The sequence below is a fragment of the Homarus americanus genome, unplaced genomic scaffold (assembly GCF_018991925.1).
Source record: "Homarus americanus isolate GMGI-L3 unplaced genomic scaffold, GMGI_Hamer_2.0 scaffold52806, whole genome shotgun sequence".
NCBI lineage: Eukaryota > Metazoa > Arthropoda > Malacostraca > Decapoda > Nephropidae > Homarus > Homarus americanus.
The window spans coordinates 8,847,330-8,860,530 of NW_024720773.1; the positions used below are offsets into that span (position 1 = coordinate 8,847,330).

The following is a 13,201-nucleotide window of genomic DNA, read 5'->3' on the forward strand; positions in this document are numbered from 1 at the left end:
CAAAGATGCTTCACATTTCTGACTTTCATTTTGTTTCCTCAATTTAGCCATCAAATCTCTGTGCAGTTGCTCAGTTTTTAATGTTTTTATTTTTTCTTGCATCATCTTGCAATAGTTTGTGTGACATCTTGACTACTTCTTGAAACTGAATGTCATTGTCTACTGGTAGTTATAGCAAACCTTATTAGTGGCTGGCAAAATCACTTTTGTTTACATTAATCCACTTGCAATGTACAGTATTTTGAGAGCCTATTCCTTTTTTGCTAATTGTGTGAGCCATTGCATGTTCTCTCTGTTTGATCATTGCTATAAACAAGACACAAAGGAACAAGCAACAATATGGAATAATTTTTTTCTTTCTTTTAAGACATCCATAACTTGAGCCCAGCAGTGATCAAGCATATCTTCTTTGGGCTATCAAACATCTGGTTTAACCTCTTGAGAATAATCACAGCATTCAAAACAATATGTCTGAACCAAAGCCTGATCTTGGAGGCAATTTCTCAGCAATACATGTGACTCATCTAAAAAATTATGGTTCTTTGCAGACAAATAGGTTGAGAAAAAGCAAAAATGATGCCAATTTGTCTTTCACCCGAAAATACCTGAATTAAAAAAAAAAAAAGGATATTTTCTCATATAACTGGGGATGAAGGATAATAACAGACTTGGATGGATGAATGAAATTAAAAACTGGGTCCCTAAAGAGATCCAAAATATTGTAGGATTGGTAAAAACGTGTATGGTGGAGGACTGGTCGCCAACCCTCAGATTGGAGGACGTTACTTTGATTAATTAGGATTTAATTCACCGTTTATTAGTTTACTAGCCGTTCAAGCGGTTGGTCCCTTCCTTTGTTACGAACTTTATTGTCCAGTGTTAGTACGGGAGATTGAGTAAACCTGTAATTGGTACAGTAGTGTCACTAAACATGCCTTCCCACTCTTGTCTCGGGCTGGGACTCGAACCCAAGATACTAATGTAAGGGATGCATATTTTACCACCGCTCACTGAGTATCACTAACACTTATGAGCAGTTCTAACACGGATACACGGTTTGTATGTGATTCACTTAAAATAATTTTAGATTATTAGAAGTAATTTATCATAATATAAAAGTCATTAACTCAGTTTATTAACAAGTTCACTGCTACTGCACATATCAGTGTCAGGACCAAATGTTTGTAAACAAACAGTACGGATAATCTCATAGTAATTATGGATAAGTATCACGTTATTAGTAATTGGAAAATAGCTGATGCAAGTACAGTACGTAGAGTTAACGCTATTCTGAGTTTCCTTTCTCACCTCCATCCTGCGTGCGAGATCTCCCTTAAGTTACGTGTGTACTGTATGTGGTCCTAAAGAAAAAGTTGACACCTAGAATAAAGAGAAAATTGACAACCTCACCACATACACACGTTACACTGTATATAGGTATGATCATGCATACTGCACAATCAAAAGCGTGCGTGCATTTCATATCATGTCTCGGGTTCAATCCCCGGGTATGATGCGAGAACGGTGTTACAGTATTATTATTATCCACTGCGACCCTTCCAAAACTTCACTTTTTTTTTCCGGGTACTCTGGTTTTCTCCTGTACTAACACTGGACAATAAAGGGCAGACCGATCGTCCAAACGGTTTGTAAGTGGTGGAATTTATTACAAATAAATACATTAAAGAATTACATATACTGTATAATAGTCTCAAATTGGTAAATTTGCAGTTACAGCCCCAACTACTGTTCGACCATACATTTCCTTTCCCAATGGTACTTGGTCTCGTATGAATTTGACATTCATTTCAATTGGAAATGAGTCGGTTTTTTAGTTTATCAGGCCCCCCCATTGGAACCTGACCCAACCAACAAAAGAAAGTTAATAAAACTACCTAACCTTACTCAACTTCCAAGCCCCTCATATATATACAGTACTGTATATATATTTCATTAGCCCAATAAAGCACGCGGACTTCTACATACAATCAACACCTCAACCCGCCAGGATTCGAACCCACGGCCACAAGCCTATGACTGTGACCGGGGAACGCTAACCGCTGGACCACCAGGATACTAAAAGCAGTCCTAGACTTTGTTATATTTCACACAAAGCCTGTTCAACGAGCTTATGGCGCCGTGAACCTCTAATGGGGACCACCCGTATCACTTAGGTGGTCAGAGTAACGTTTTACCAAATCCGGCTTCGAAACACGAGGATCCATATATATTTCATTAGCCCAATAAAGCACGCGGACTTCTACATAAACTAATGAATGAATTAAATTAAAATGTTTTATATCAAGATTGTGTTAATTAAGCTTGACCGTAATAAAAATAAAGTCTAAAATACGTATTAGTTAGTATAGAAGATCAAGCATACTAGGAAAAATATCTAGTGAGCCAAATAAACGATGTTACTTTATACTATAACTAAAATGCCTAAAACTTTTTGTATTTCTATTTTTCACATTAAGTGAAGCTAACTTATACAAACTTTGAATAAGAATATTATTAGTCATTAATAATTTATTAAATGTAGTTGGGATTATTGCGCTAGGTCTGTAAATAGACAAATTAATCTAATGCGGTGTGAAATATCTAATAACCGACTTAAAATTAATTATTTTTTAAACGATAAGATATTAATAAGCCAAAGCTAGTCTAGAATAAAATAAAAATTTATTATTAAATCAACACTTTAATCAAATAAATAAGGAATAGTTTTAATAGAGAAAAATACAAAAATAAACCATAGAATATGTTCGTGGAAATAGAGACAACAAATGACGTCATATCCAGCAAAAAGAGATGCTAGTGGATGTGAAAAGCGACTTGCTTATCTTACAGAACAGATCTCCACGACTACATAATTATTTAGAGGCGAATATCGTGAGTTATGGGCTATTTAGCCACTTATTACTACCTGTAATAAAAATATAAGAGTGTAAGGAGTTAGTATATATGAGGACAAGGTGAGGGAATAGGGTTAATGCGGTTAAATAAGGTGATATATCGCACGCATACTTTCATATACAAACAATACCTCACTAGTCGGGAATCGAACCCTGGACCTCTTCGTGTGAACAGGGATCGCCACCATGCGCCACAAGATACACAAGTGCAAAGTATGGGATGTTTGTGCTTTTTGGGTATAAAGTTTTTATCTTATAAAATATCACAGACTAGACTTAGCAGAATATACCTAACTTGCATTGCTTAAATCCTTGTAAGATAGTGATTAATTTGAGTATAAACATCACATAGTTTGCACAAGAGAAATTTTGTTGTCTTTTAGTGTAGTACATTTGAGTACAAAGTGTGTACAGTAATATTTTGCTCAAAATTATGACATTTTCACATTTAATTTACATTTACTATTTGTTTAATTCAAGTTTCTCGCAGTCCATGGTGCTTTATAGACACAGGCAGTGTATAATTAGTGGGTCAGGGGTGTATTATTGAATTATTATTACGTGACCTCGGTTGGTCCAGCAACACAGATAATCCAGCAAGGCTTTGGAACCAAGGGTACCAGAAAATCGGTGGTTTATCTTTACTTGTATATTTTATATATGTATATACTGTTACATGTTATATATATGTATACTGGTATATTTTATATATGTACAATATATACTAGTATATTTTATATACTAATATATGGTAATTATTGACGACTGACCTACTACCGACTTTTCATAGATTTTTTTTTTTTTTACCTACAATTTTACTGTTTTCTATAGTGGACACTGTTGTAGTTTGTGCAAATGTGTTAAAAAGTGGTTATTTCTAAATTAAACCTAACCTAACCCCAAGTTTTTTATAGTAAATATAATATTTTGTTTGTTACAGATGATGTTACAACAAACCTTTGGGGAATTGAGCTGCTTCATAACAGATGAAAATGATAACTGGAGTATGAAACGAGCTCCCACCGGCACTATCACCAACACTACCATCACCATGGCACTATCACCACTGCCACCACCACAGCACCAACACATATGGCAAGGTAAACTAAAGGAACAGCTCTCATAGCCTATACAGGAAACCTCTGTGCCTGTCAAACTCTTAAGATAAATTGTTGTAAATGTGCTGCTGTTTGTCATTTGTCTGTCTGTCTGTCTTCCTTTTTTTATATCTTTCTATCTATTTAACAGTCAGTGGTTCTCAGCCTGTTGACCATGGGGGTAATTTAAATCATGTGAGTTCATAATACTCACAAGGATTGCCAGTTTGCCTTCCAGTAATGCCATAGCTGGCATTTAAAGGGGGGGGTGGGGGAGGGGTCGTGCCCAGTTTGATTTAATAGAAATAAGATTGTGATCAGAAGACCGTAAGGGGGCAGAAATTGAATACAAATAGTATGAGGGGTAAGGGGTAAAACAAAGATCAAGAATGTTAGTACAGGTAAGTTGATCATGTCGATCTGGAACACGTGTAGGGTGTTTAATTATTTGTTCCAGATCATTAAGTAAGGAAAAAGAGAGTGCCTCAGCTCCACCTGGGTCATCCTTTGCAGAGCCAAGCCACTCTCTATGATGTACACTCACTAAAAAATTATTTGGCTCCCGTGTCATATTGTATCACGCCGTAAGGGTGCCGAATAATTTTTTAGTGGGTGTACAGTAATGTTTGGTGTACAACATTACTGTACATAATACTTCAACAAGAATTTGTGAGGTCAGCCTGTAGCACTGTGTATTGTAGGATTTATTGAGGATCCCAAGAGTGAGTTTGAACTAACAGGAAAAAATCTGTTAACCTGGCATCTCTCAATCCCTGTAGGTGCCGGATAACTAGGATTGTACCTGTTTCTCTGTCTAAACTACTGTATTCATGTACCATTAATTTAGCTTGGAATATTAAGACAAAAATTACAGAGTTTGTCAAACATGCAAGGTAAGCTCACAGAATGACTATTAATATATGGACTTATTTTTATCATAGACTGTTGTGTATATTAAATGTTTTTTGTTTGTTTGTTACAGCGGAGTTAACGAGTAAATCCTGAGAAATTTACAACTGGATCATGGAGACACTGCTGTTACAGGTGTGTCTTTATGTCTGTCTGTCTGTTTTTCTCTATGCTGTATCTTTCTATATCTCAATTTTTTTATAGGTATATCTAACCATCTATCTTTATGTATCTGTATCTCTATACAGGGTATCTTTCTATCAGTCTTTCAATACCTGTAAGTCAGTCAGTCTGTCTGTTTGGTATCTATATCATCTGTCAGACTGTCTTTATCTGTACAAGTATCTGTGGAAGGTGGGTACACAAAGAAGTATAGTGAGTGAGGATGGTGGGTACATAAGAGGTGCAGTGGAGTGGATGGCAGACTACAGGATGTTGCTGACTGTAACTGATGTGTATGTGCAGGTGAATAAGTCCACGGCAAGACTGAAGAAACTCAACACTTAAGATTATCCCTGGACTGTGCGGATGAGTTATGCTGCCTGGGTTACATGATCAGTGCTGGAGGGGGTGCTGAAGGCTGCTGTGTTGTGAGTCATGGATGAGTTCTGCTGCCTGGGTGACATGACATATGCAGTCTTGAGTGAGCCAAAATGAGAATGGTGAGGTTGATGCGTACTGTGACGCTGAAAGCTAAGAATCCTTGTTCAGAGCTAAGAGGACGGCTGGGTATTGGGAGCATCGGCTAAGATTTATGTATAAGTAGACTGAGATCGGGCATGTGGAGAGAATGGATGAGACCAGCTGGGTTAAGTGGTGCATGAGTCTAAATGTGGTGAGGAGGAGAGCCAGTGGTAGGTAGGCCAAGAATGACATGGGAGAGATTGTAAAAAATGATCTTATGAGTTAAGAACCTGACAAGACAGACTGCAAAAAATGGTGCTGCATGGAGAATTACTGCAGCTAACCTGCACCAGCATGGAAAACGGCTGTATGATTTTGATGTGGATGATGGTAATTTCTATCTATCTATCTATCTATACTATTGTACTGTATTTCTTACCATATTAAAGGCAACCACTGGTATAGCATGCAAATTTAAAAATCCCAAGAAAGTTCACCTAAATCAAACTTGCATAAAAGGAACAAATATTTAAATGAGAAAAATTGCAATATGTTCCATAAACTGTACAGTACAGTACAGTTGACCCTCGCCAACCGAGGATTTCCCGTCCACGGATTCCAGATATTCACGGGTTTTACTCTACAAACCATTTCACACAACCACGGCTTTGAATTTCAAGAGTCTGTGGATAAATGTGGTGTCTTTATCCCTCTGCGGTCTAATGTATTCCTCCGTAAATGTGAGGAATGAATAAAAATAATAATAATAAATAAAAGGAAAGAAAAAATACCGCATTGCCATTTGACAATTGTTTCACTAAAGAAGCGGGAGAGAGGGGCATGCTCCCCCCTCTCCCTCACACGATCGTGGGCCGACTCCTGCGAACGTAATAAATTATTATTTTCTTTATGTTTTTGACCTTATGGTAATCATTTCTTTTATACACTCTGTATGAGCAACTACAGGTGCATATAACTAAAAAAGAATGAATCAAATTACATATAGTATCTACCCTAAAACACAAACTGAAATATAACAATAACACAGCTTGTCCTGGTTACAGTTATACAGTTATATATGATGTAGATTAAATTATGGAGATATTTGTTTGGTTAAAAATATGTCTTATATGGTGGGAAATATGGTCTCTCTCTCTCTACATCTTTCTGTCCTTCTGTCTTGTGTGTACTGTAGACAGAACTACTGTACTAACCATGATAGGCAGCACTGAGTTAACAATGCATGTGATTAATACCTGTAATACAAATATTTCCAGGAAAATGTCCAATATATTCAGCAACTAGACCACTTTAGTGATTTAGAAGAACCAAGAAAATATTGTTTTTTGTTTTTATATCAAAACACTGGTGATTGTCTCTCAGATATTAGGAGTTGTATACCTTTAGTGGTGCATTACTGTGTCCTGGGTTCATTTCCCAGCCTGGGACAGATGTTACCCTCACTACCAAACATGGCAGATTTTCTCCAGGTACATTTCTACAGGTTCCTCCCATACTGTGCAGTATTAACACTAGACAATGAAGGACATAACAAAGAGCAGACCAACTGCTCAAACGGCTCATTACTGATAGTTACGATGTCGCTACATTTACTTTCACAAAGGTGAATCATAATTTAATGTTGACTCAGCCATAGTGAGCTTCAACATTTATGCCAGTAATGTACTGATGAATGAATCTTGATCACACACAACTATAAGGCAGCCTTCTCTTGCCACTCCATCTTCCCTCTGTCTGATAACAAAAAAAGTATTACTGTACATTCCTTGGCCTTTATTGTGGAAAAGCTAAGAATTATTATTGTCTGAGGATGTAGTGGATCTCTGAGGTGACAGTCATGACCAATGATAAATATTTTGGTGTTAAGTCGGTGGTGTGAGTCTGGTAGTTTGTTGTGTGCAGGTCTGACCCACCTGGATCATCCTGTTACAAACTACTGCAGGGAGTGAAGACCTTCCTTAAAAGGTTTAACTTGGCAGCATTCAGAAGGTCACAGATCTGTATCGACACAGACGTCCTCAACGGACTTCATGGTTTATAACAACGCCATTTTTAATTACTTACTGAGTACATGAGGATGGATTACATTCTTAACTCTCAAATGGCATTCATAACCTGCAGAAGTAGCTGTAGGGATGGAAGTCATCATCAGCAGAAGTTAGCTGTAGGGATGGTAGTCATCATCAGCAGAAGTTTCATGTTCCATATTTACACATACAGGGGAGGGATGATCCTTAACCAGTGACTAAGTGATAAAGGAGGTACCTGTAGCTGCCTTATTTGGACCCAGTCTGTGGCCTCACACACGTGCTCTACTGTTTTTCTCTAAATCCAAGGTTATATAGAGAAGCTAACCTGAGGTCTGACACAAATTGTTCTGTTCTCTTTGTAAAGATTCATGTGTTATATAATACTGCACCACTTACTGTGGCCACAATTGTTGTACATTGTGGCCACTGTTGTTGTACTGTACATCACTTTTTGTATACCTGTACAGTATTGTCCATATACCTGTACCTGCATTGTCTATATACATGCTGGACTGGACTGTATACTGTACTTCATTGTCTATATATGTGGTAAGTATCGCTTACACACGCATAATTATTACTTAATTTGTTAAAGTAAAATTCACGTTTCTCCTAACAGTGCTTGGCCTATTGGTTCCAGTGCTTGGCTTTGAGCCTAAATTCCACAAATAAATCGATCAATTAATCCTAGCAGTACATGCACTCTCAGATGCTGTACCCAGCTTATTGTAGGAAAGATTTATGAGTCTCTAATTAAGTTCTATGAAGACTTCAACCAGCTGTCCCTTGGGGTACTGTACCATACTGCACTGTAGATGTAACATATAAGTAAGAACACAATATCTTGAACCTTGTCGGAAGTGTTCTTCCCCTGGGTGTGTTAACAGCTCTGGCAGTGTTCCACGTCTCAACACCAGGAACCAATCCTGTCTGACATGACTTAACTTATTAGTTTAAGGTATATACCGTACTCATTATAACTCAGTGTTATTTTTTTAGTGTTAAAATACAATGGTAATCAATTACTAGTTTATTTATATAAACTATATTTATATAAACTAATTTACCAGATTTAAAGTAAATGCCGAGAATAGTCAACTGGTCTCAACCCGGTGAACCATCTGATGGCCCCTTACGTTCATCAGACTAATTATTTATAATAGTAATAAATCATCACCACTATTTATATTTTTATACATGTGAGTCACGGATTATACAAATTACTGTAAGAAAGGCAAGATTGACCCATGACAACAAGACTATTTCACGTGAAATTCACACAAAACCACGACCCAAATATCCATACTGTAGGTGCTTCTTGGCTCCACGGGGCAAGTTGTTACCAAGTTTGATTTACAATTCACAATTATTGCATGGAATTATACAATTTCCACAATATATGTTGAACTATATACCTGCATTGTGTATGTTCTGAACTGTATACATTACCTGCATTGGCTATATGCAGATTGAGCCAATTGTAAACTTACTGGTATATGATAAGTTCAATGAATATATATACTATATATATATATATATATATATATATATATATATATATATATATATATATATATATATATATATATATATATATATATATATATATATATATATATATATATATATATATATATATATATATATATATGTATATCAAAAGTGGTCTAGTGTATAAAGTAGTCTAGTGTATGTAAATATTTTGATCTTTTCCCTGATAATGTTGTTTCATCACAGGTGTTACTCTGTTGTAGTGTGAGGTGGAGGTCAATATTAAACTGAGGTGTTTAGCTGTGGCTCTGGAAGATTGACAATTTGTCTTATTTTAATTATAAACCAGAACACCTTTATTTCTCACTGTTTATCCAGGTATAATTTGGCTAAATTTATGTTTTAAATTTACCTGGACTTAGAATGCCATCACAATATGTTATGAAATTAAAGAACAAATTTGTTTTTAAGGACTTTAGAATTAATATGATTTAGTGAGACTGTTGAACCGTCCAGGTACTTTACATATATTTACCATTTAGCTTAAACTAAACCATAAATACATTTTATTTTTCGTTAAGGAATTCTATCTCATTAGTTCGGCGTCATTTAATGTTGCCGTAAAATCTGTCGAGTGACTTAAGCGGCAATTATTCTGTTATAGTCATGGCAGTTAATGTTGTTTTAGGAGATACAGTTTATTGTGTAGTGATCTCCATTAAAACAAACTATTTTTATTGTCCAAATTTGCTGCGCTGGGTTACGAAGGTGTGCATGGTGGGAAAGGCTTTGGAATAAAGAATACTGAAGGTGAAAGAACACTTGAGTTTGGGGATGGTATGTAACATGTGTTTAAGAATAGGGCAAGTAGGCTGACCATGTAGGCCTGAGGCAGGTGGCACGGAAACCCAGATTGGCTACATTTTGGTCAGGAAATTAGAACAGGTCGCTTTTGTGTGTGTGTGTTACTTAAAGATGGAGGGAGAGGAAGAAGGTGGATGTTTCAAGAAGGAGAGTGTGGGAATTGTGAAGGAACTGAATGTAAAGGAAGCATTTTCTTGTGAGTTGAGAGACTAGGAAACAGCCAGTGAGGGGCAGTGTACCAAGACGCTGGGCCATAATGAAAGATGTTCCGTTGAGTGTGGTTGATGGCGGGAATGATGAAGTGGAGAGAGAGAGATAAGAGAAAAGAAGATTGTGTGAGACGTGGAAGATGGTTAGAAACAGAGAGAAGTACAGTACCTGGAGGCTAAACTGAGATGGTTCAGGAGAGAAAGGAGGAAACTAACTGTGTCAAGAGATACAGGAGTTAGGCAAAGAATAACATGAGGACAGGTTGTAAAGAAATGTTGGTGCTTCTATAGTAACTGAGTAAGTTTGTTGCTTGGAACAATATGAACAAACTGAACAGAAAACGAATGAATAATTGAAAACAAAAAATTAAGAAATTGTCAATAATATCAAAATATTCGGAACTCGGTTAATTCGTACTTTCAGTAATTCGGGTGACCCAGAGTCTCTTTTTGCTGATTCAATGAGGGTATAGTGCAGTTTGTGGTCCACCAAATTACTGAAAATACAAACTAACCGAGTTCCGAATATTTTTACATTATTTGACAATTTCTCATTTTGTGTTCAATTATTTATTTGTTTTCTGTTCAATTTGTTCAGAGTGTTCCTCATTATTCCAACCAACAAACATACTCAGTTACCAAGCCTTGACTGCCACATAAAATACTCTATTTATAATTACTGTGCAAACAAATATTTTTTAAGTGTACAAACAGTAATAATGAAGTTAATAATACAGTAATAAATAAATGTAAGACTTACTGTACATTGTGAGGTGAACTGATAATATGTTGATGATAGTATTGAGGATCAGGTCTGGGGTCCACTGCTGTCATCAAGAAGATTAATCCCCAACCTACCTAACTCAGGAGACTGATTCCTTTGTTCTATGTGTTTCTCCCTTGTTTGGTGGGTGTTAGTTGGCAGAAGAGGGACCTACCCGGTATTGTGTGTTTTTTCCCAGCTGAGAAGAGATACGTAATTTGTGTCTTATTGTGGGTAAAAATAAGTATATATTAAATGCGTCCTCCGAAAGCGTCAATTTGCCACCAGAGTTTAACAGTTAATTCTTGTATAATATTTCTGATAAACTTCCTACGTGTTTAAGTTTGAAATAATTAATGTATGTATATTTATATAATTTAGCTAAATATCTTTCTCGTCAGAAACGGTCATTATGAATAAACTCCTTTAGAAATACATCATTACTTCAGGACGAGATTTGAAACAGCCAATCAGGTGTAACTCTTGAGGAGGGGGCGGGACATCTCTTCTCAGCTGATACCCGGTAAATGCACTATAGTCAAATCAGCTCCAAAATTTCATCTTTTATTTCTCCAATGAGGGTTTTTACTTCATTTACCAGTGTGGCCGTTACACTTATGGAATATCATCCACGATCTCACCTCACACTATTTATTACTGTATTATTTACTTTATTATTGTATGTACATTTTAAAACTATTTATATTTGCACAATAATTATAAATATAATATTGTATATGACAGCCAAGGCAACTTTTTTAACCACTCGGTTATTTCATATGCATTTCAAATTCAAATCGTTTAATTACATTTTTTGTGAAATGTACGAATTAAGCCGAAATTCGAATTACAGCGATCCTATTTAATGAGGGTACAGTGTAAATATCCCAGTAGACTGCATATTATAGTAGCAACGAAATGTCAGAATTATTTTGATGTATTAAATCTGATTATGCGAAGGTCTAGATTTGCTAAATAGTAATTTTTATTAGTCCAAAAATTCATCGTTTAAAATATTCTAAGTCCAAAAATTCATTGTTTAAAAATAGTATTGTAAGTCCAAAAATTCATCATTTAAAATTTTCTAAGTCTAAAAATTCATCATTTAAGATATTCTAAGTCCAAAAATTCATATTTAAAATATTCTAAGTCCAAAAATTCACCATTTAAAATATTCTAAGTCCAAAAATTGCCAAAATTATTCCTGGGCAAATTTTGAGTAATAATAAATTTGTGTGGTTTTAGAGGTAAAACATTTACGCCATTCTTAAGAGCTCCAGCTTGGCATCTGTGTATTATAAGGCATAACGGACTACCTGGACGGGGAGAGAGTAACTCACTGGGCGCCTACTGAGTTACTTCCCACGTTCAGGTAGTCCGTTATGCTTGTATTTTTTTTATTATTGGTGAATGATAATTTGAAGATGTTTTTATCCGGAGACTCTTCCGATTATCCTTTACCAAATTTTTTCAACGTTTGTCCTGGCAATGGCAAACTCAAAAAACACTTAAGGGTAAAAAAAGGGCAATTTTTTGCTCAAATTTTGCTATTTTTAGCCATTTTTTTCATATTTGTAGCTATTTTTCTGTATTTTTAGCCATTTTTCTGTATTTTTAGCTATTTTATCAGGTTTTTTTTTTTAGTTAATTTTATATTTAATTTTTTTTTATTTGTTTATATTATTTATGTTTATTTATATAATTTTTTTTCATTTATTTATATATATATATATATATATATATATATGTGTGTGTTTCTTTTTCATGTTTATATATATTTTTCATTTGTATATAATATTTGTAGATAATGAATTAGATATTTTTTCCAATTATTTTGCTGCAAATTCTGAAGCTGAACTGAAGTCAATTTTCTGTAAAAGTTGAAAATATTGTAAATGCTGTTAAGGTTAATAAAGACGTAATGACATTTAGACATTTATTAATGGAAACTTAATGGCTCTATAAATTTGCAGTCCAGGGCAGCAAGCACAGAGCAGAGCAGTCCAGGGGAGCAGCACACACAGAGCAGAGCCGTCCAGGGGAGCGGCACACACAGAGCAGAGCCGTCCAGGGGAGCGGCACACACAGAACAGAGCTGTCAGGAGCGTACACACAGAGCAGAGCACCCAGGAGCGCACACACAGCAGAGCCGTCAGGGAGCAGCACACAGAGCAGAACAGTCCAGCGGAGCAGCACACACAGAGCAGAACAGTCCAGCGGAGCAGCACACACAGAGCAGAGCATAGCCGTCCAGGGGAGCGGCACACACAGAGCAGAG

General features: G+C 36.0%; 1 long non-coding RNA gene across 2 annotated transcripts; it reads left to right on the forward strand.

Annotated features, from left to right (window-relative positions):
• The first annotated feature begins 2,789 nt into the window (after nt 1-2,789).
• On the forward strand, nt 2,790-12,944 carry LOC121861025. Of its 2 annotated transcripts, none has more exons than XR_006087968.1 (4): nt 2,790-2,892; nt 3,856-4,015; nt 4,995-5,056; nt 12,897-12,944. It is a non-coding gene; the product is annotated as an uncharacterized LOC121861025 (long non-coding RNA). The 2 variants fall into 2 exon arrangements; XR_006087969.1 differs by lacking the exon at nt 12,897-12,944 and adding an exon at nt 7,787-9,082.
• Nucleotides 12,945-13,201: the final 257 nt, after the last annotated feature.